Consider the following 22,922-nt stretch of genomic DNA (forward strand, 5'->3'; position numbering starts at 1 on the left):
TGGCCAACTTACACTATGGGTTCTAAAAACCAATTCCCATTGACCAAACTGTGGTGCTTCTCAATTTGGGGTCTCACTCCCCCGATTCATCTCCCGGTGCCCTTGCACAATTTCTGGGCTGTGACGTATAGCTCTCCCAGCAGGTCTACCCACCTGCACACCTCCACCACTGCAGTTGCCACCCGAGCTTACCTAGCTCCTCACCCTAACCTATCTAATTGGGGAAGGCCCCTCCTGGCTCTGTCACCCCACTCGGTGCCCTCTGGCACTGGGCTACCCGGGTCCGTCCTCCGGATCCTCGGGCCCCATCCACAACTACCGGCTCCCAGAGCCCACCTGCGGCCTCACCTGGCCGACATCCTCACAGTGGTGGAGTGCCCAAACCAACTACACACACTAACAGGCTACACGCCCAGCCATTTCCACAACACTAATGCATCCATCCAATCACCATTCTTCCACCCGCACCACAGACGCCAATATCCAACCACAATTTACCTGTACCCTCTACCTAACACTTACACTACCCGCCCCGGGTATTCGTGATGGGGGTCCACTCTTCCCCCATTCACACCTTCGCACCATCCACTCCACTCCATAGTTTCCACCATACTCACTCCACGACCATCCATTCCAATACTCCATATATTCCACACTCCATGTATTCCACACTACCATTTATTCCATACACCTGTTCTCCATTCACCTGTAGTTGCACACCTGTGCAATCATACCTGGTGCCACCTGCACCCTCCTTCTCCCTGGACCATTTTGTCAGCACCATACACATCACCATCACTCACTCATACTCTGCTCCATCCACCTGTCCAGTTGCACACCTGTGCAATCACACCTGTTTAACCATACACACCTGTTCACCATTCACTTCCAATCCTCAAACACACGGCATCATCTCATCTAACTACTCCCCTCTGAAACGTGCGCTTCCCAGTCGCCCCTTTAAACTATTGCGCTCCCACGTCATTATCATCCACTCTAATCTACCTGCATCCCTACTACAGGTATCCTTGTCACTACCTAATCTTAACGTCACCTAAGGTCAATCTCTAGGGCCCTACACATTATATCCTAACCCTCCCGGGCTAGTTTTCACTGCCATACACCCCATAACTAGTGCTCCTTTGCCTCCCGCTGTGAGGGATGACAGAGTTGCCATCCCACCACATCGGGGATCTCTCACTATAAATTTTGCTCGTCCAAATTCAACAAATCAAAAATTTGCCAATCATCTGCCAATCACTGTACCATTACCAATCATCACTCTGCCAATCCTTTGCCAATCTTCAAATTTTGTTTTTTTAATTTCGGGGCCAAAATACTATCCTCGTCATCACCGTCTACTTACTAGTGCCTCTCGGTGCGCCAATTCACGTCTACAGCCCGGCTTCGTAAAGCCGAGCAATGAATGCGGGTTGTTTGGTGCCGGCGGCTGGATGCGCCCGGCACTCGGTGCAGGGAAGGACGCTTACCCGGGCCGAGATCCCACGCACCACCTCGGCACGGAGCCATCCAATGGCCCGATCTCGACCTGCCGGAACGTCTCAACAAAAAGGGGTCGCCATGACGACCCTTCCTATCGGGCTGCCCGCTCCGCCTAGCGGAGCACGGACGCGGCCGTTCCAAGCGCGGCCCAGCGTGGATCACATACGGCGGTCCTTTCGAACCCGCCGTGGTCCGGATCCCCGCTGGTCCTCGCGGCACGCGAAACCCGGCATGCACCGAGGGCCCGATTCGGCTATAAGTCGCGCTAACCTCTAACCCGGTTACCGTCGATGCCTCACCTGCATGCTTACACCCCGCAGCCCGTTCCTTGCTCATACATCCAGCTGTTCCCATGCTCCTCGTCATTGCACCTTCTCTTACACACCCAGGTACACTCATTCCGCTCACAGACTTGGTCACACACCTGACCACCGAACACTTTGGTACACACTCGTCGTTCGCACACCTCACCAACACACCTCTTCGCGCCCCCTCCTCGGTCACCTCCTCTGTGACAATCACAGGTGTGCTCTCACTCGCACACCCAACCACGTGCTTCACCACCAATTCCAGTGTGCATTCCCACACACGCTCTACCATTCCAGGTGTGCATCCTTCCATTCCAGGTGTACATCCTCTCTCACCTGTCACAACCAACTCACGCTCCGTGTCACTCTCACTACTTTCACCACCACTCTTGACAGCGCACTCACCCTTACTCTCGACAGCGCACTCTTTCCTCATGCACCTGTCCGTTACACACCTTTCTCGCGCATCCTCTTGCGCACACTCTCCCGTTACTTCCGCCGTAACACTCACCACAGGCGTGCATTCTCCCGTTACATCCTCTGTAACACTCCCCACTCCGCGCTTCCATGTGCCCCCTCGCGCACGCGCTACGACCAACTCACTCTCGACAGCACACTCACTCCTTGGCGCGCACTTTTTCCTCACACACCCCATGGTCGGACATTCTCGCACACCTCTTCCTTCGCACACCGTACCTGTCGCACACTTCACCAACGGCCTCTCACGAACACCCGGATCCAAATCAACCCCCAAGCCGACTGAAGCTTTCCTCACATCATATGCATTTCCGAATATATCGCCACTCACCTTGGCACCTCGTCTCCGCACCTCCTTCGCCACCTGCAAACTCTTTATTTGGTTAGCGAGCACATCATCACGATTTGAGCACCGACCTTGTACATATTCCATCACCTCCTCCTGTATTTCTCTCTTAGTTTCTGTCCGTCTCTTCTTAATTTCACTCACCTCTTCTTCCACTTCCTCTAATTTTTGCTTCACCTCTTTTATTTCCCGGTGCGTCTCCTCAAGTTCGTCCTCTAAAGCTATTTTGACCGTCTCTATGTGCGTCCTCACGTGCCGGTCCTTCGTCTCCATTACTTCTGTCACCTCTTCCAACCTCGTTGTCAGTCCCTCACGTACCATCTGACATTGCCTCTGTGTCGCTATTAATTCATTTTTTATGTCCTTTTGTGTCGCTTTTAACCCCCCGATTATTGCAGTGTTCTTTTCCACTTGGTCCACGAGTTCCTTTTGTCCCACTGTCAGCTGTTCTACTCCCCTCGTCAGACCCTCTATTCCCCCTTGTAACCTCGCCGTATTATTCCTCACTTCTTTCTCCATACGCTTTTCACCTCGCTTTACCTCCTCGCGTACCCCCGAGACCTCCTCACTTACACCTCGTCGTATCTCCTCCTTCATCTCCTCCCTCTCTTTTGTAGATGCCACCCTCATCTGTCCCAATTCATCCCTCTGAGCATCCAATTTAGTTTCTACCCCGATTTTTACCTCCTCTATCTGCTCTCCCATTTGTTTAATTTCTCGGGCGGATTGCTCCCCTATCTCCCGCAATTTGTCTTCCATCCTATCTTCTAGCCCCCTCAACCCATTTTTCACCCCCTCTATCTGATTCTCCTGGGCAGCCATTCTATTTTCCACCCCCATTAACCCCTTTTTCACCTCTTTTATCCCGTTGTCTAACCCCTCAAATTTGTTGTCTAACTTCTCACCGGTACCCCTCGCTTCGTCCCTCATTACCCCCAATTGCTCACTCTACGCCTCCATCCGGTTCCCCATTTGTCCCATACTGCTTTTCAAACCTCTAATTTGGTCTCCCAATTGCTCACTATTCTTTTCCATAAGGGCCTTCATTTGCATCATAAAAAGGTTCAAATCCACCGGTGGCGCTGCTACGGTCGCGGGCGCGGTCGCCGTAGCCATGTGCGAGGCGCCATTTTGCGCGCCCGTAACCTCGTGCGCGAGAGCGCCATTTTGCGCGCCTGAAACCTCGTCAACCACATTGCCAATGTTCTCCTCCTCTCTTTCATCCACATACATTTCCCCTAGGTCCTGGGTCGATTCTACCCCGTCTATCTCTCCCACCGGCATCCCGACGCCTTGACCAGCCATGGCGCGATTTCAAAATTCGGGGTTTTCTTTAAAACAACACAAATTTCCAGCAGCTCCAAATTTTGACCAATTTTTTTCCTAGATTTTTTTTAAAATTTGGTTCGGGCCTCGAATCTCACTCCCAGACACCAATTGTTACTCCAATGGTACAATTGGTGTTCCAAAATTTGGGCTAAATAAATTTAGTCCCAGGTCCGAATCCCAACTCCTGACTACCAATTGTTACGGTCCGCGGATTAGATGTTATTTACCGAGCGGAGGTACCACGGCCGAACAGTTTTTCCCCGACTCACCCGATTCACCCAGACGTTGGCCGTATCGCGCCACAGCTATTCAATATTGAAAAGACTAAGACGACGAATGCAAAGAGGAAGAAGAAGACGTACAGAAGAGTAACGGGGTTTATTATTTACACACACATAAGCAAAAAGAGCAGTCACGGTTATTTACAGGGGACATGAAAAAGCAGGTAACACAGTGCAAACTACTAGCTTATACAGACTTAATTACCTACCCAGGACAGAACAAACAAAGACGACTCACACGGGGAATGATGACAGGAATTGGCTGGAAGGAGAGGAAAGTCCAATGGGTCCGGCAGCACGATCTGCGAGTCGGGCAGCCGCCGTTCCTTCGCGGCTCTGCTCAAAACCGCCGTCCAGGCCCCAAATGGTTGTCGAGTCTGGTTGCTGCTGTAGATGCTGCTGCTGCTGCTGCTGCTGCTGCTGTAGACGCTGCCGCTGGCGAGCAAGGTGACGAATAGCAGGCTGTTGCGCTTCCCCCGGATGATCTCTGCTTTTGGACCTCACAACTCAGCTCTGTAAAAGCTCATCTCTCCTCTCAAGTCCATCTCTGGACCTCTTTGCAACAACTCGTAAAAGCTCCTCTCCTTTCTCAGCCCATCTCATGTCTCTCTGGGGAACGTCCCGCGGCGGGTTATATAGGCCCCGCCCCTCAACCTTCGCGAACCTCCTTGCTGTTCCTTTCCACACCCTTTCCAAGTCCAACCCCTTGTTCGTGGTTGGTTGAGTGGGGCTGACTCACTCCCCCCCTCTATGACGAGGTGGGGACCCGCCTTTCTTCCCCAACCCTGCCTCGTGGTCAATGGCGGCTTTGGAGGGGATGTAATTGCCAATCGACGAAAGGGGAAAAGGAGGTTTTTGGGAATGGGAATGAAGGGAATCTATCTCTTTCACTTGGTGCAATGGAGTGTCATTCTAATGGAAGACAAGGCCTTACTCTAAAACACATAATAAGATATAAGCTACTGAACAAGGGTCTTATAGTGTCCTGCAATGTGGTGTTTCATGGAATTAACTACCGGGACGCCCTTTTTACCTTTACACAACTCTGGAGGCAGGAGGGGCCATATCCAAACAATGTTACACAACAATTTACCACAATACAATACACACAATCAAAAAAAAATGCAATCCTCATATCCGCAACAATATTTACCGATATGAACAGTGATGTGGCTTTTATTGAAATTCTAAAGATACTGTTTAGATGTTGATGATTTGCGTGTGATATGATTCAACGGCTGTTTACATGAATCGTTTAAAATAAAAAAAACCTTCAATTTCTGATTTTTTTTCCTTTTCATTTGACCTTCCAAATTGAAGCCCCGCCCATATGGCGGGTACCGATGCCAGTTCATATAAACATCCGTCAAATCATATCACACGTAAATCATCAAAATCAAAACAGTATCTTTGGAATTTCAATAAAAGCCACATCACTGTTCATATCGGTAAATATTATTCCATCGTGTTTCAAATCGTGATATCAACTGTACGCTTTTCTTTAGGGAAAATAATTGAATGATTTTGTACCTCTTCTTCAGCTTAGAACTTCAGGATAGACGACATTGCTGATAAAAGTTCATTTTCTCGAATTGCACGAATATATGAATTGTGATTGTTTCATTGTGATGTTTGTGCGGCAACGGGCATTGTGTACAAGGGGCAGGGACTTAATCAACGCGAGCTGATGACTCGCACTTCCTGAGAATTCCTCGTTCGTGGGACACTGTCTCAAGCCCCAGTCCCCATCACGGATGGGGCTCAGCGGTTTACCCGAGTCTGATGGCGAAGGGCAAAGTCCACACTGGCCCGTCCAGTGTAGTGAGCGTGCGGCCCCGGACATCGAAGGGCATTAAACGTTCATTAAACATTAAACGTTCATGAAAGAATTATGAAACGAAAAACATTACGAAATTACGGATTGCATGAACATGTGAATTGTGATTGTGTTTCATTGTGATGTTTGTGCGGCGACCGGCGGGGTGTACAAAGGGCAGGGACCTAATCAACGCGAGCTGATGACTCGCGCTTACTGGGAATTCCTCGTTCGTGGGACACTGTCTCATGTGTCTCAAGCCCCAGTCCCCATCACGGATGGGGCTCAGCGGTTTACCCGAGGGCAAGGTACACAGCTGGCCCATCCAGTGTAACGCGCGTGTGGCACCGGACACCGAAGGGCATTAAACGTTCATTAAACATTAAACGTTCATTAAAGGATTACGAAACGAAAAACATTATGAAATTACGTTCACACCATCACGTCAAACACGACCGTGAACACATACATCGCCACAACATCGTTACAACGACAACCTCGTCACAACGAACGTTATGCGAGTGCGAATGTTATGTGGGAGTCCAAACCTGAGAATGCTGGAGACCAAAGCTGAAATTGGGAAAACTAAATAGTCTCTTTTACTCCCAGGGGTCCCAGGATTACCAACCCAAAATATCTTTGCGATCGGTTCAGCAGTTTGCGGTACCTTCGAACAGACAGACGGACATTTGGTGAATTATAGTAAGATGAGGCGTTTCCAATGCAATGGCAGATCAAACACGAGCGGGGGAGGTGGGGGTTTGGGAGGGGGGGGAGTTTGGGGGAGAATGCCGTGGCTTACCTGTCGGTCTTCACCCTGAAAATCAACCCACCCCGACGCGGATGTAAAATGTACAAATAGAAGTATTTATTACGCGATGGAAGAACTAAAACCTTGATTGGGATCCCACTCACAGACTTCAAATACAGCACAGGGGAATGAAGAATAAAATAAAACATTGTGTCCGTGTTTGTGTTGGGCTTATCTCAGTCTGTGTCTCGGGTTGATCATGCTCCGTCCGACGTGGCTCCGGTCGGCACGAATCGCTCGGCTCGTCTGCTGGTGTTCCACCGGCCCTCCAAACGACTAGAACGAGTCGAGTGCAGCTCGCTCCTCTGGCTGTGCCTGGACTCGTCTAGCGGAGTCGCCCCCTTGTCCGGAACCAAGATGAGAGGTCCGCCAGCACAGGAATGCGCAAAGGGCAACAAAATAAGAAAGGAACGGTCTCCATCGCGGGAAGGCAGGAAGAGGCAGAGGCGAAGAGGGAAGCGAGAAGAGGAAAAAATGTCCGTCTCCATTTACCTCTATCAGACGTCTTCTGATGTCAGCCCTCTATCTCTGCCAATCAGTGCGTCGTTTCCTTGCGGCTTTTTGCGCCTTCCTCACATCCTGGTCTTTTTCCTCCAATCAGCGCGTCGTTTGTTGGCAGCTCGTCCGACCGTGCAACGGTCGCACGTCCTTGTGGTGTCCAATCAGTGTTGCGCGTCCTTCATCCTCCCTACTCTCCAACCGGTGCTCAGGTTGTTGCTCGCCGCTCCCCCTCCTGTCAATCACGAGTTCTCCGAGGCGTGTCTCTCGGCCAGCCTGTGCGATGTCTGCTTGCCATGGCGCCGTAGGGGTGCGGTCACTTGCTGTCTGCTCTTCCGGTCAGTTTTATCGTCTTGTTGCGGAGGGGAATTTAATTAGTGTGTGCACCAATGGATCTAACTAATGTATGTGATTTGTTGCTGTCTGCTCTTCCAGTCAGTTTTATCGTCTTGTGTCGGAGGGGAATTTAATTAGTGTGTGCACTAATGGATCTAACTAATGCATGTGATGTGTTGCTGTCTGCTCTTCCGGTCAGTTTTATCGTCTTGTGTCGGAGGGGAATTTAATTCGTGTGTGCACCAATGGATCTAACTAATGTATGTGATGTGTTGCTGTCTGCTCTTCTGGTCAGTTTTATCGTCTTGTGTCGGAGGGGAATTTAATTAGTGTGTGCACCAATGGATCTAACTAATGCATGTGATGTGTTGCTGTCTGCTCTCATGGTCAGTTTTATCGTCTTGTGCCGGAGGGGAATTTAATTAGTGTGTGCACTAATGGATCTAACTAATGTATGTGATGTGTTGCTGTCTGCTCTTCCGGTCAGTTTTATCGTCTTGTGCCGGAGGGGAATTTAATTAGTGTGTGCACCAATGGATCTAACTAATGCATGTGTTGTGTTGCTGTCTGCTCTCACGGTCAGTTTTATCGTCTTGTGCCGGAGGGGAATTTCATTATTGTGTGCACTAATGGATCTAACAACACATGTGATGTGTTGCCATAAGGGACACCGAATGATCACAGAGGTTTGACATACCGGGGAGTTAGCCTAATCCCTCTTCTACCTATCACCCGATCATCCTCGCATGATCACAGCTGCACACTTAATCCGACATTCGGGCTACAGAACTCGAGAAACCTCGAGATTCCCTTTCCCGACAGACGAAGCACCGACCGATGCAGATCTACCTGGATCTATATATGCCCGACCCAACCAACATAAAACATGTTTATTTATTCCATATACTTATTTTGATATTTTGATTGATGTAATTTTATATTTATTAAATTTATTAATGTAATTTTATATGATTAATATTATTTTGATGTACATTTGTAAGTTTTATGAAACAGTTTTATTATTGTAAACTTGACAAATTTCAGTCTTCGAACTGCCTTGCCCAGTGTTTAAATATTTAGATAAACCGAAATGAATGAATGAATGGACTAATGAACTTTTTAAAATCGTTGATGTAATGAATACCGTCCCTTGGACCTATAAATTATATGATTTGAATGGGGAAGAAATCTTGGGTTCATTTTATTGACAAGAAATACAAAAGACCCAAACAAGCAGATAATGCCCTTGAAAGCAATGGGTTGGCGCTTCACAATCCTCTACTATACACCGCTATGGACACTCGAGGGCCAAGTTCAGGGTGTATAGTAGGGGGCATCTGCTGAGGTATTAAAAATAATAAATAAACAATCCATGTAATGGGGGACGTTCGCAGATCTGTGAACCCCAAACGCAGAATCCTCAACTGAATAATCAGTCAAGGCTTAACTTCGAATCTATTTGACCTTGTCGGGCACACAAACGGTCCCCGAAGTTACGTCCAAATCCGTCCACAACTTTTTGAGATATCCTGCTATGTATCATTTTTGGCCCCATCTCCCAATGGTGAAGAATCACTTATAGATTCTAGTCGCCGAATCCAGATCTTCATCAAAATCTAATCATTTCGCCCTGGTCACAAACGCTACATCTCTGCCTGCGACCGTTCACTTGAACTAGATTCTTATATTCTGATGTGAAAAGTGAAATGGACAACATTTAACAACTAAAGGCGGACGTCGTAGGAAACACCGTTTAGATTTCCCGCCCGTTGTGTGTTTTCTCTTGAACTTCTCCCAGCCGCTGGTCGTGTCTTTTGACCAAGCAGGAGTTAAATTAATTGAAATGATTTAATCTGAAAGCTCCGGTGAGTAATCCTCAAACGATGTCTTGTTATTATCTTCCACTGATTTTAAAATAACATTTACCTCACCTGAGGAAGAAGCCAGGACGAGCATTTCATGCGATCCACAGGTGCTTGGAGTGCTGACCACGCCCAAAAGGTGAATTATTGTGTTGTAGAGAAGTAAAGTCGTCCTGGTTTTAACAATGTTTTATTTATAATTCAGCCATTCTGCACTCTGTCTGCGGAAATATTCACATTTCTTCTTTGACCAAGTTGCACTTTCACCCCTGATCGTTTGCCTGCCACTTCCGCCTCTTCCGTTGCCGAGCAACGGTGTTTTGAGACAGATCTTCGAAGGAATGAGGGAGAAGAGCGAAGGATGAAAGAAGGAGGTGAGCAGCAGGGGTGTGTTCCGTCAGCAAGCCGCTTGTCATCGATGATAACAGGTGTCGAACACTCCCCCGTTGTTACCTTGGAGTGCTTACTTGAGCGCTTTGAATCAAGCGAGCCCCTTGGCGAGCGGTAAGCGAGCTGCTTGCTAACGGAACACCCTGAGAATTGAGGCCCGCATGGTCCGCCGGCTGGTCGTGCACCCCCACCCCCAGTACCATACCTGGTTGGTATCTATTGATTCCTTTGGCTGTCCTGCGTGAGTAATACGATGTTAACATAAAATATCTTGGGTTCGAAATTTGTACTTCAGGTACCTTGTTGATAGGTGCCCATAGTCACGTGAAGTGAACTTCCTTCTCTGAAATTTCGGGAATATGGTTGCTCAGCAACCTCCTGCCTCAATTTGAATAAACCTTTCGTTGATTGTTGCATGTCATTTGAAAAGTTAAATCAATTGTCTGTTCAATGATGCAGCAAATATTCATTTCTGATGAATATTCATCCGAACAGTCATAAAATCACAATAATAAACGAGACTGTCACAAGGTGGAGCACACATACCTCCACCTGACTGTTTATTTTCTTTATTTTTTTTTGTATACAAGTTCGAGGTTCGTGTAAGAGCTAACATTGATCACAAAAAGACAAACTGACACATAAAACGTATGATAAAGGGAGCAGGAGACAACATGGAGAGCAGGGATATCGGGAGATCTGTGGGAGGGTGAGGGCTTGGGGGGAGGAGGCATGGGAAGGGGGGTGGGAGAAAGGGGGGTGGGAGAGGTAAAAAAAACACATGGACACTGCTGGTTCTTCCAGGAAAGAAGTCGGTATTTCAAAAAAGTGGGTATGGGGTGAATTAACGGGGGTAGAAAAGATCAAGGTTTTGGATGGGGGAAGATATGAGATGGTGGTGAACAGCTGTGTTAAAGACCTGGAGGGAGGAGTGGGATTGAAGAGAGTGAGGGGGTTTATGCCAGAGGTGGGAGTAAAGAGGAATGAAGGAGTGAAGGTGAGTAGAGAGTCTTGATTTTGGCAGTTTCACCAGAAGAGGGTTGCTGGCAGATCTTGTGCGACATGTAGGAATATTTTGGGGACAGAGCACAGACAACGCTGGGGGAGCTAGGCCGGATAGGAGTTGGTAGAACACAGAAAGACCACCAACCTGCCTGCGGTGAGTAAGTGAAAGGCCCTTGGAGTTAGCTTCATCGCTGGAGATTCCAATAATTCTGAAAGCTTTGGTTTCAACAGCGTGAAGACGAGCTAGGTGTGAGGCAGGAGCACCGGCCCAGAGGGGAGAACAGTATTCCATTGAGCTGCGGATGAAAGCCTTGTATGTGGTGAGGAGCTCAGGTGTGCCAAGGATGGACTTCGCACGACGGAGAATGCCTATTCGGCGACTGGCTTTGGAGGCCAGCTTGGAAATGTGGTTTTCTCAGGAAAGATCATGGCAGATAGTGAGACCCAAAAGCTTGAGTGACAGAACTTCTTGTGGAGGATTCTTCAGAAAGTAGATGGGAGGGTTGTCCAGTCGGTCTTTTCGGAAAGACATAGTAAGAGTGTGAGATTTGTCAGGTATGCAAGACATGTTCCACTTGTTTGAACAGTCTGTGATTTTGTCCAGGTCTGCAGAGAGTGAGGAGGCTGCAGACTGCAGACTGCCAATCTGAGGGATGAGGAATGGAGCGGCATAGAGTGGAGTCATCAGCAAATAGATGGAGAGCATTGCGTTTGTGCTCAACCCAATCGTTTTATTGCGTACCCATCTATTCAGTCCTATGCTCAACAACTTCGTCATTCTGGTTTACAGTTGTTGAGCAAACGCAGGAATTGTCTTCTCTTGCGTTTTGGTCTTGGTCTTTTAAAATGTGATCGTCACCGTGACATTGTTCCTCTGACCCAACAATCCGTGTCTCGATATAATATGCAGCTCAGGAATGCTCAACATCTTGACCTACCTCGGTGGAAGACTCAGAGATACAAGAATTCAACAATTCCTTTTTTGATTGAAATGCTTAATTCTGTTATGTCGGTGCATCTTACTATAATTCACCAAATGTCCATCTGTCTGTTCGAAGGTACCGTAAAAACTGCAGAACCGATCGCAAAGATATTTTGGGTGCGTAATCCTGGGAACCCTGGGAGTAAAATAGGCTATTTAGTTTTCCCAATTTCAGCTTTCGTCTCCAGCATTCTCAGGTTTGGACTCCCAAATAACATTCGCGTTCGCGTAATGTTCATTGTGATGATGTTCTCATTGTGACGATGTTGTGACGATGTATGTGTTCACGGTAGTGTTTGACGTGACGGTGTGAACGTAATTTCGTAATGTTTTTCATTTCGTAATCCTTTAATGAACGTTTAATGTTTAATGAACGTTTAATGTTTAATGAACGTTTAATGTTTAATGAACGTTTAATGCCCTTCGATGTCCAGGGCCGCACGCGCGCTACACTGGACTTGCCAGCGTGTACCTTGCCCTTTGCCGTCAGGCTCGGGTAAACCGCTGAGCCCCATCTGTGATGGGGACTGGGGCTTGAGACAGTGTACTTCATTAAAATTATAACAAGGCGGCCATCTTGGATTTTGACGTGGCGACCCAATTTTCAATATTGTTCTCCCTTATGTATAGATACACATACACACCAGATTACAAGTTAGTAGTTCGTTTATTTTTCAAGATATTTGGCTCACAAGGTTCAGACATATATATGGTGGCGGCCATCTTGGATTTTGACGTGGTCACCCTATTTTCAATAACGTTCTTCCTTATGCCAAGATACACCCACACACCAGATTAGAAGTTGGTACTTCGCTTATTTTTCAAGATATTCCGCTCACAAGGTTCAGACATACATGGAGTCAGACATACATGGCGGCGGCCATCTTGGATTTTGACGTGGGTTGCACCCACACACCAAATTAGAATTCGGTCCTTCGCTTACGCACGCACGCATGTACATACGCACGCACGGACGTACATACGGAAGGAGGGGAAAAGCATAGTCCCCCTTTCGCTCCGTGGTGCGACGGAGGACAATAAACGCTGTCTCCATCGATCTTGCCAAGGCCGTAACAGCTATCGGCTCAAAATCCTTTTAACTGTTGATTTGGTACAGTTACACGTATCGGGAATTTGGTACACGTATCGGGAGTACATACGACATAGCGATTGTGAACAATATTATCGATCCCGATTCACGATCACGATCATCACGATCATAGTGTATCGATCACGATTTGAAACACTATGGAATAATATTTACCGATATGAACAGTGATGTGGCTTTTATTGAAATTCTAAAGATACTGTTTAGATGTTGATGATTTGCGTGTGATATGATTCAACGGATGTTTAAATGAATCGTTTAAAATAAAAAAAACCTTCAATTTCTGATATTTTTTTTTCCTTTTCATTTGGCCTTCCCAATTGAAGCCCCGCCCATAGGGCGGGTACCGTTGCCAGTTCATTTCAACATCCGTCAAATCATATCACACGTAAATCATCAAAATCAAAACAGTATCTTTAGAATTTCAATAAAAGCCACATCACTGTTCATATCGGTAAATATTATTCCATCGTGTTTCAAATCGTGATATCAACTGTACGCTTTTCTTTAGGAAAAATAATTGAATGATTTTGTACCTCTTCTTCAGCTTAGAACTTCAGGATAGACGACATTGCTGATAAAAGTTCCTTTTCTCGAATTGCACGAATATGTGAATTGTGATTGTTTCATTGTGATGTTTGTGCGGCGACGGGCAGTGTGTACAAGGGGCAGGGACTTAATCAACGCGAGCTGATGACTCGCACTTCCTGAGAATTCCTCGTTCGTGGGACACTGTCTCAAGCCCCAGTCCCCATCACGGATGGGGCTCAGCGGTTTACCCGAGTCTGATGGCGAAGGGCAAAGTCCACACAGGCCCGTCCAGTGTAGTGAGCGTGCGGCCCCGGACATCGAAGGGCATTAAACGTTCATTCAACATTAAACGTTCATTAAAGAAGTATGAAACGAAAAACATAACGAAATTACGGATTGCATGAACATGTGAATTGTGATTGTGTTTCATTGTGATGTTTGTGCGGCGATGGGCGGGGTGTACAAAGGGCAGGGACCTAATCAACGCGAGCTGATGACTCGCGCTTACTGGGAATTCCTCGTTCGTGGGACACTGTCTCATGTGTCTCAAGCCCCAGTCCCCATCACGGATGGGGCTCAGCGGTTTACCCGAGGGCAAGGTACACAGCTGGCCCATCCAGTGTAGCGCGCGTGCGGCACCGGACACCGAAGGGCATTAAACGTTCATTAAACATTGAACGTTCATTAAAGGATTACGAAACGAAAAACATTACGAAATTACGTTCACACCATCACGTCAAACACTACCGTGAACACATACATCGTCACAACATCGTCACAATGAGAACATCATCACAATGAACATTACGCGAACGCGAATGTTATGTGGGAGTCCAAACCTGAGAATGCTGGAGACCAAAGCTGAAATTGGGAAAACTAAATAGTCTATTTTACTCCCAGGGGTCCCAGGATTACCCGCCCAAAATATTGTTACAGACGCGGTTTTGGATGTTAGTTTACCGAGCGGTTTGGTATGACCGCGTCTGCACAGTTTACCCGATTCCACTCGAACGTTGGCCAAATCGCGCTATGCTAAATCAATTAAGGAAAGGACACAACGGCTGGGTTAAATGACACGACACCAGGGGTACAGTTCTCAAGACCTCCGGAGGAGGTTATAATATTTGTATGCAGAACGTTTTAGATTACACCGACAAGAGGTACAGCACAGAAAGGTAGGCACTTAATCACGGTCTTATAGTAGCCCCGACAGACCACAGATAAACAGGACAAGACTGACTCACACAGGGATTGATGGCAAGGAAGGGCAGGTAGTCGATGGATAGCACAAGGTGCACCTTGGCTCAGGGACAGGATCCACACGGTCCGGTCCAGATATGCGGGGAGGTATCGTCGCGCTGGAGGTGGCGTCTGTTTTCTCTTCAAGCTGGGGGCGCATCTTACGTCACCTCCGGTAAGTGGCTGCGTATATCCAGTGGGGAGTGACACACCCTCGGCTCGTTAGCTCCGCCCCAGATGGAATCGGCCCGCCGCTTCTTATTGGGTGCGGGGGGGTTACCGGGCTCCGCCCTTGACGAGGAGCTGACAGTGAGCCCCTTCGTGGTAACACCGTCGGAGCGCATGGTCAATGGCGGCTAAACAAGCCGGAGTGAGGACGCGCACTCCCCGCGCGCTGTTGTTGTAGTTGTTGTTGTTGTTGTAGTTTCATGAGGAAGATGGGAGGAGGTATGGGGAGGTCCTAAACTCACTACTGGTGCCATACAATCACATTCTGGTGCAACAAAGAGTCAGAATTAATGGAAACGAGTCCTTAACTGACATAGACTAAGAATAACTAGCAAGATGTCCTATAGTTGTCTACGTGAGATGCGGTGAACCTGGGCACGACAGTTAATGGGGGAAAAAGGGGAAGGTCGGTTCTACAGAGTGTTGTTTACAGACAATGGGACTAGAGAATGGGGGATTGGGGATAGTTGGGGAGTATTGGGGAAATAGGGGAATATTTACAAGCGGATATGGATGGAGGCCAAATCCCATATCCGCAACATTGCACCCTTCTCTACCTCGGGGCGTCCCGACCCGATAAATCTTTACCTACGTTAGTGTGGCACTCAGATGTAGTTCCCTCTACTATTAACTCTACCCTGAGTGCGACAGTTTTACAGATGTTCACAAATGAGTAAATATGTCCCCCTGCGACGTTGCACCCTTCTCCTCACAGAAACACACCCACAGGATAACCGAATCGCGGAAAGAATCCTCAAACTAAACATACAGCCGGTAGGGAGCATTATTTACACAAGACTACGCTGATATTTACACTACGATCCAGGACCTGTTTTTGGAGGAACACATGCAGATGTTATGCATAGAGAGAGCACGCATGCCAGCATCGATACACCAACCCACGAGTGCTCTGTGGCCTTACGGCCTTTAATAATGTGCAGAGCACCCCTTCCAAGCACCAAAAGCACCACCCCATCATGTACAGTCAGCACCATCCGGTGCACCAATAAAGCGTTCATAAATCACCGGTGGTGTCGCAGCCGGCCGATGTTCTGCCGCTGGTCTTGCCTTGGAGCCCACTTGGTGTTCTGGCTTCCTTCAAAAATAAAGAAAGGCGCCAACCGCGTCCATTTCTAAATTGTGGCCGTCAGGGGGCCAACTATTAGTGGTTCACCTGTATGGCATAGGTGCCACGTTTACCCATAGGTCCATCAACGGGTGGTGCTTGCCCACAAAAGACTGCGGTCCATGGTGGGCGGCCACAAACATTGCGGTCCATATGGTGTATCGATCCCGGCAGCAAGCAGCGAAAGTGCAGGCCCACAACTGCGGAGCCAGCACCTCTCTCTCCTCTCTCTCTGCCCCAAAGCCAGATCTTCGGAGGTGGGAGACAAAAGAAGAAAACAAGTGAGTAAGGTGGTAAGGGCGCAAAAGTGCACGCAATACAAGGTAATGCACACTAGGGGCACATGGGAACCAGGTGAGACAGGTACGTTCCTACCGTACGCCCCCCCCCCACCAGGTAACCTACATTGCCCCTCCCTTACCCCTTACTGTATCCACAAAACACAACACTACCCATAAACATCTACTTTACAAATCAACAAACGTCCCTACTGTCTTCCCCGTTCCTCCCATAAACCAAATTCGTCTTCTCTCCCTCCTAACCAATCAAATTTGCCATTTTCAACTCTCATCAAAATTTGCCATCTCCAACTCAACATCATAATTTGCCATCACCAATTCATCATCAGTCCCTCCTAGGGAGGGAGAGATGGAATCACCCCAATGTCTCATCCACGTCGTGATGCGTCTCACAAATCCACACAGCAATTCTCATTTCCTGCACACAGAACAAAGAAAACACAGGTGTGGAGTCATCATCATCACCTCAGGTAAGTGGCTGCGTATGGTGCGACAGGTTCATCAATCCTAACTATTTCCTAAATGACTTTAACAACTTTACATTACCCGGGGTCTTTCTCCTGCCAAACCATTGGCCCTCTTACACTATGGGTTCTAAAAACCAATTCCCATTGACCAAACTGTGGTGCTTTTCAATTTGGGGTCTCACTCCCCCGATTCATCTCCCGGTGCCCTCGCACAATTTCTGGGCCGCGACGTGTAACTCTCCCAGCAGGTCTACCCACCTGCACACCTCCACCACTGCAGTTGCCTCCGAGCTTACCTGCTCCTTACCCTAACCTAACTACCTGGGGAAGGCCCTCTGGCGCTCTCCCCACTCGGTGCCCTCTCTGGCACTGGGCTACCCAGGTCCGTCCTCCGGATCCTCGGGCCCCACTGACCCTAACGGCTCCCAGAGCCCACCTGCGGCCTCACCTGGCCGACATCCTCACAGTGGTGGAGTGCCCAACCAACTACACACACTAACAGGCTACACGCCCAGCCATTTCCACAACACTAATGCACCCATCCGCAATACCATTCTGCAACCACACCACAAATGCCAATATCCAACCACAATTTACCTATACCCTCTACCTAACACTTACACTACCCGCCCCGGGTACTCGTGAAAGGGGTCCACTCTTCCCCCATCCACACCTTCGCACCATGCACACCACTCCGTACCACTTACTCCAACTCTCTCCACACCACTCATTCACTGCTCCATATATTCCACACACCTGTACTTGCACACCTGTGCTCTCACACCTGGCGCCACCTGCACCCTTCTCTCCCCAAGCGCATTCGCGCTGATCCACACACTCACTACTCATACACTGCTCCACACACCTGTCCAGTTCTCACACAGCATCATCTCATCTAACTACTCCCCTCTGAAACTTGCGCTTCCCAGTCGTCCCTTTAAACTATTGCGCTCCCTCGTCATTATAATCCACACTAATCTACCTGCGTCCCCACTACAGGTATCAGTCACTAACTAATCTTAACGTTACGTAATGTCATCTTCGCTAGATCCCTATCAATATCCTAACCCACCCGGGCTAGTTTTCACTGCCATACACCCCATAAACTATTGCGCATTTGCCCCAACCATGGGAAGGGTGGCAGGGATGCCACCCTTACCCACCGGGCCCATCGCTCATCAATCCCCCAGTCCTCTGGCACTAATAAGCCCCCCTTATTCAGAGGTACTGGGTCCCGCCTCGGCATCTAAAGCCGAGGCAATCCACGGGGGCGCCTGCTCGCCGGTGTAAGGCCTTATCCGGTCGGCGTGGACGATCCGAGGGAGGGCTCGTGGCCCCATTTTGATCTTAATGACCACGTCACAGATTTGCGACAGGACGACTCCTGGGCCTTGCCAGGGGGAGGTGAGTTTTGGGCACCTTCCCTTCCGCCTCCGGGGATTAAAGAACCAAATCTTCATCCCCGGAGCGTATTGACTCCCCTGGCTCCGGTCGTCGTACCTGCGCTTCATCTTTTCCCCCGCCAGATGGAGTTGGCGGCGGGCGAAGGCATGGACTAGCTCCATGCCTTCCTCTAGGTGACGTGCGTAACCCTCCCTCGGCGGGTTAACCACTGTGTCTGGCACGGGACCGCATAGCAAGTCGGCGGGAGCCCGTAACTCCCGCCCATACATAAGCAACGCTGGACTGCATGCGGTGGCCCCGTGCTGGCTGGTTCGGTAGGCCATGAGCAAATAAGGGAGATGTTCGTCCCAGTCATCCTGACGGGTGGCGGTGAACAGTGCCAGTTGTTGGATTAGAGTTCGATTGAATCTTTCCACCATCCCGTCAGATTGAGGTCTTAAAGGCGTTGTTCTGGTTTTCCGAATTGACAGGAGACTGCACACATCTTTTAGCAATCTGCTCTCAAAATTTCGTCCCTGGTCGGTGTGCAACTCCTGTGGAATCCCATGCCGGCACACAAATCCTTCCACGAAGGCCTGCGCTACCACCCCTGCTTCTTGGTTGGGGAGGGCGTAGGCCTCCGGCCACTTGGTGAAGTAGTCCATCACAACGAGGATGTACTTATTACCTAGGCGGGTGCGGGGTAGTGGGCCTAGGATATCCATGGCCACCCACTCTAGGGGGGCCCCCACCTGGTGTAATTGAAGGGGGGCCCTCATCCTCCGTGCTGGTCCCTTTTTGGCAGTACAGGCGTCGCATCTCCGACACCAGTCCTGTATGTCGTGCCCCATATTCACCCAATAAAACCTCCGGCGTACCTGCGATGTCGTCTTTGTCCTGCCCAAATGGCCGCCGGGGCGGGTACCATGCACCTGTTGCAATATATCGGTCTTAAATTTATTTGGGACTACCACCAGCCAGGAAGTTTTATCAGAGGGAACCTCCACCCACTTGCGATACAAGATGTTATCCTTCAATTCCAGGGTTTTCCACTGAGCCCAATACGCCTTGGTCTGTGCCCCGAGGGGGGTGACCTCTTCCCCCTTAGGTCTTTGCCCCAATTTGACCCAATTGAACACTGGCCCCAGGACAGGATCCTCCTGCTGGGCCGTGCTCCATGCCAAAGTTCCGAATTCCTCATCTGCGGTTAGTGGCAAAATTGGCCCTCTCACCCGGGTTGCCCGGACAACGAGGGTCGGGTCCGAATCGCCCAATTGTTCCCTCTCCTCGTGTCTCGCACAAAATTTGCAGTTTTCCCCCAGACAAGGACGCCGAGAGAGTGCGTCCGCATTACCATGGGCCTTCCCGGCCCTATGGGCCACATCAAAATCGTACTGCTGCAACTTTTCCAACCACCTTGCAATTTGGCCCTCTGGTTCCTTGAACCGAAGGAGCCATTGCAAGGAGGAATGGTCAGTTCTAACCAAAAATTTCCGCCCGTACAAGTACGGGTGGAAATGGTTCATGGCAGCCAGCATAGCCAATAACTCTTTGCGAGTGACGCAATAATTTCTCTCGGGCCTACTTAAGGCCCGACTATAATAACCAATCACTCTCTCCACGCCCTCCTGTGTCTGAGACAAAACTGTGCCCAATCCTTCCTGGCTCGCATCCGTGTCCAGGGTAAATGCCCCGTTGCTAGTGGGGTAAGCTAGAAGGGGTGCGGATGTTAGACACCCCTTCAGTTTTTGGAAGGCCTCGTGGCACTCCCGTGTCCAATTAAATCGCGTCCCCTTCTCCGTAAGCCGGTGGAGGGGACGGGCCAACTCCGCAAATTTCGCCACAAAGCGCCGGTAGTAGGAGCAGAGTCCCAAAAATCCCCGCACCTCTTTGATGGTACGTGGTGCGGGCCACTCCTCTACCGCTTTAATTTTGTCTGGGTCCGTTTTTACCCCCTCGCAACCGATGACGTGGCCTAAATAGGCCACCTCCTTGGCAAACAAGGTGCACTTGCTCGGGTTCAGCTTCAACCCTGCCTGTCTGAGGCACCCGAACACCTGGTCCAAATTAGCTACTGCCTGGGGGAACGTTTGGGCATGTACTAGGACGTCATCCAGGTACACCAGGCATGATTGCCATGGCATGCCGCCTAGTACATGCTCCATCAATCTTTCAAAGGTGGCGGGGGCGTTACACAAACCAAACGGCATCACAGTAAACTAATACAGTCCCTTACCTGTGGAAAATGCCGTTTTCTCCTTCCCTGCCCTATCCATCTCCACCTGCCAATACCCACTCTTGAGGTCCAAAGTTGAGAACCAATTTGAGCCCGCAACGGCATCGAGGGTGTCATCAATCCTTGGCAGGGGATACGAGTCCTTGAGTGTCACGTTGTTTAGCTGGCGATAGTCCACGCAGAACCGCGTGGTCCCATCCTTCTTTTTGACCAGCACAACAGGTGACATCCAAGGACTTCCCGAGGGCTCGATCACGCCTGCGTCGAGCATTTTTTCAACCTGCTCGTCAGCTTCCGCCGTCTTGCTCCAAGGGAGCCGTCGGGCGGCCTGACGAATAGGCCGGGCCTCACCGGTGTGGATCTGATGTTTCACCAGGCCCGTACGTCCAATATCCTCGGTGGACAGGGAGAAGAGGTCCAAATGGGACCCAACCAGTTTGTGTAAGGCCTCCCTCTGGGTACCTCCCAACTCTACACTACTACGATTTACCATCTCGCAAATGGGATCGGGCCAATTCCTACTTCTTATTGAAGGCTCCCCCCGGGGTCAGCTCGGCTGGACGTTCTCGCCCCTCACTGTCGCGACTTCCTCAACTGGGGTGCAGCCAGCTACCCTCGTGCTCCTTACTATAGTGTGTGGTTCTGTACTCATATTTATTACTCGGACGGCCACTACCGGTCCGTCCGTTTTTACAAGGGTGCGGCCCACGATTAAACCCGGTATGGACTGCGCTGCCACCGGTTCGACCAGGCCGCAGGACTCCTGCCACGTTGGGCGAGCTGCCCACCGGGCCGGCACTATCGCCTCGGCCCTTGGGGGGATGGTCACGGCCTCGGAAGCCTCCAGCTCCGCTCTCTCGGCCGTGCTCACTCCCCCTAACGGCAGCTCTTCTACTCCCACCTGCAGGATCCCCCGGCACAAGTCGATTTTACAACCGCTGGCAGTCAACAAATCCAACCCTATTAAACATGGGTCGCACACCTCCGCCACCCAAACATCTATCTCCCTCCTTACCGACCCTAACTTGAGGGTCACAGAACCACGCCCTATGATCGGGGCCGTTACCCCGGTAGCAAGTTGCAAACTATAATTTTGCAGGCGCTGGATCTTATCCCAGCCACCTGCGCTCGAATCAAGGACCACAGGGCTGATGATCGTGGCGCTAGCTCCTGTGTCCACTACGGCGTCTACCCCCACGCCGGCAATTTTGCATCTGATTGTCAGGCTACCGGTTCCAATTTGGCCACAATAAATGACCTGTCGCGTCAATGAGGGCTCTCCTCCATCCTCTTCTGCCGAACACCGCCCTACGTGCCCGACACCTTCTAGTTTCCCGGGGTCTGGCGGGGGGGTGTCTGGGGTCGGCTAACCCGCTCCCCCCTGGGCGGAGTTGAGGACCTCAACCGCCGGGGATCATCCCGGCGCGTGGCTCGACAGTGCCGCGCCAGGTGACCCAGACGGTTGCAAGTATAACACCTCACCTGATAAGGTGCTTGTCTCCGGAATTCCAAATTTCCCCCCCTGTAGGTCCGAATTGGATTACCCGCTCGTGGTCCACCGCGGGCCACCTCCGGGGCCGCCTGCCATGGTCCAGGTCCCGCCAGGCGCTGGTCCACCAGCCTCCGGACCATGTCCGCCAGGTCAGGACTCACGTCGGGGGCGGGCCCCCTAAGGGGTCCGCCCTCCATCGGGGGTCCCACCTGGCGGACCGCCATTGCGAGACGCTCGCCCCCCCCCCCCAGGGCCAGGGGCCTCGCTGCTTCCCAACGGGCCGCAGCGTCAGCCGCCTGGCTCAGAGTCTGCGGGCGCCACATGGCGAGCTGTTGCCGGAGCTCAATATCCGGGAGGGCCTGGATAAAATGGTCCAGCGCCAGGCTTTCCCGGGAATCCGCTGCCATGCTAGCATGTGCGATCCCCACTGCGCGGCGAATGTCGTGGGCAAGTTCCCCGATGGCTTCCTGGGGCTTGCGTTTTCGCAGCGCGAGCTGAGCTTTAACAAGCTCGCTCTGCTGTTCAATGCCGAATCGATTAATTAGGGCGTCGCGGAGGGCTGGCAGGGTGAGAGCACCCGCTGGTAATGCCGTCAGCACCTCCGCCGCCGCGCCGCGCAATGCGGCCACCAGGTGTACTCCACCTTCGTCCTCACCCCAACCGTTGCCCTTACACACACAGTCAAACTGCGCCAGGTACGCGCGTAGATCACTCTTGCCGTCATACGGCGCGAGTGGGACCTTGTGGGACCACCTCGTATGCGAGTCGTTGCCCGCCTGCCGGACCCCGTGTGTCGCCCCTTGCGGGGTCAGCGCGGGGCCGAACCGGCCGGGCCCCCACAGTACATTACCCCCAAGGGGCTCTCGTGC

The sequence above is a fragment of the Myxine glutinosa genome, chromosome 6 (genome assembly GCF_964187855.1).
Source record: "Myxine glutinosa chromosome 6, kmMyxGlut1.1, whole genome shotgun sequence".
Classification (NCBI taxonomy): domain Eukaryota; kingdom Metazoa; phylum Chordata; class Myxini; order Myxiniformes; family Myxinidae; genus Myxine; species Myxine glutinosa.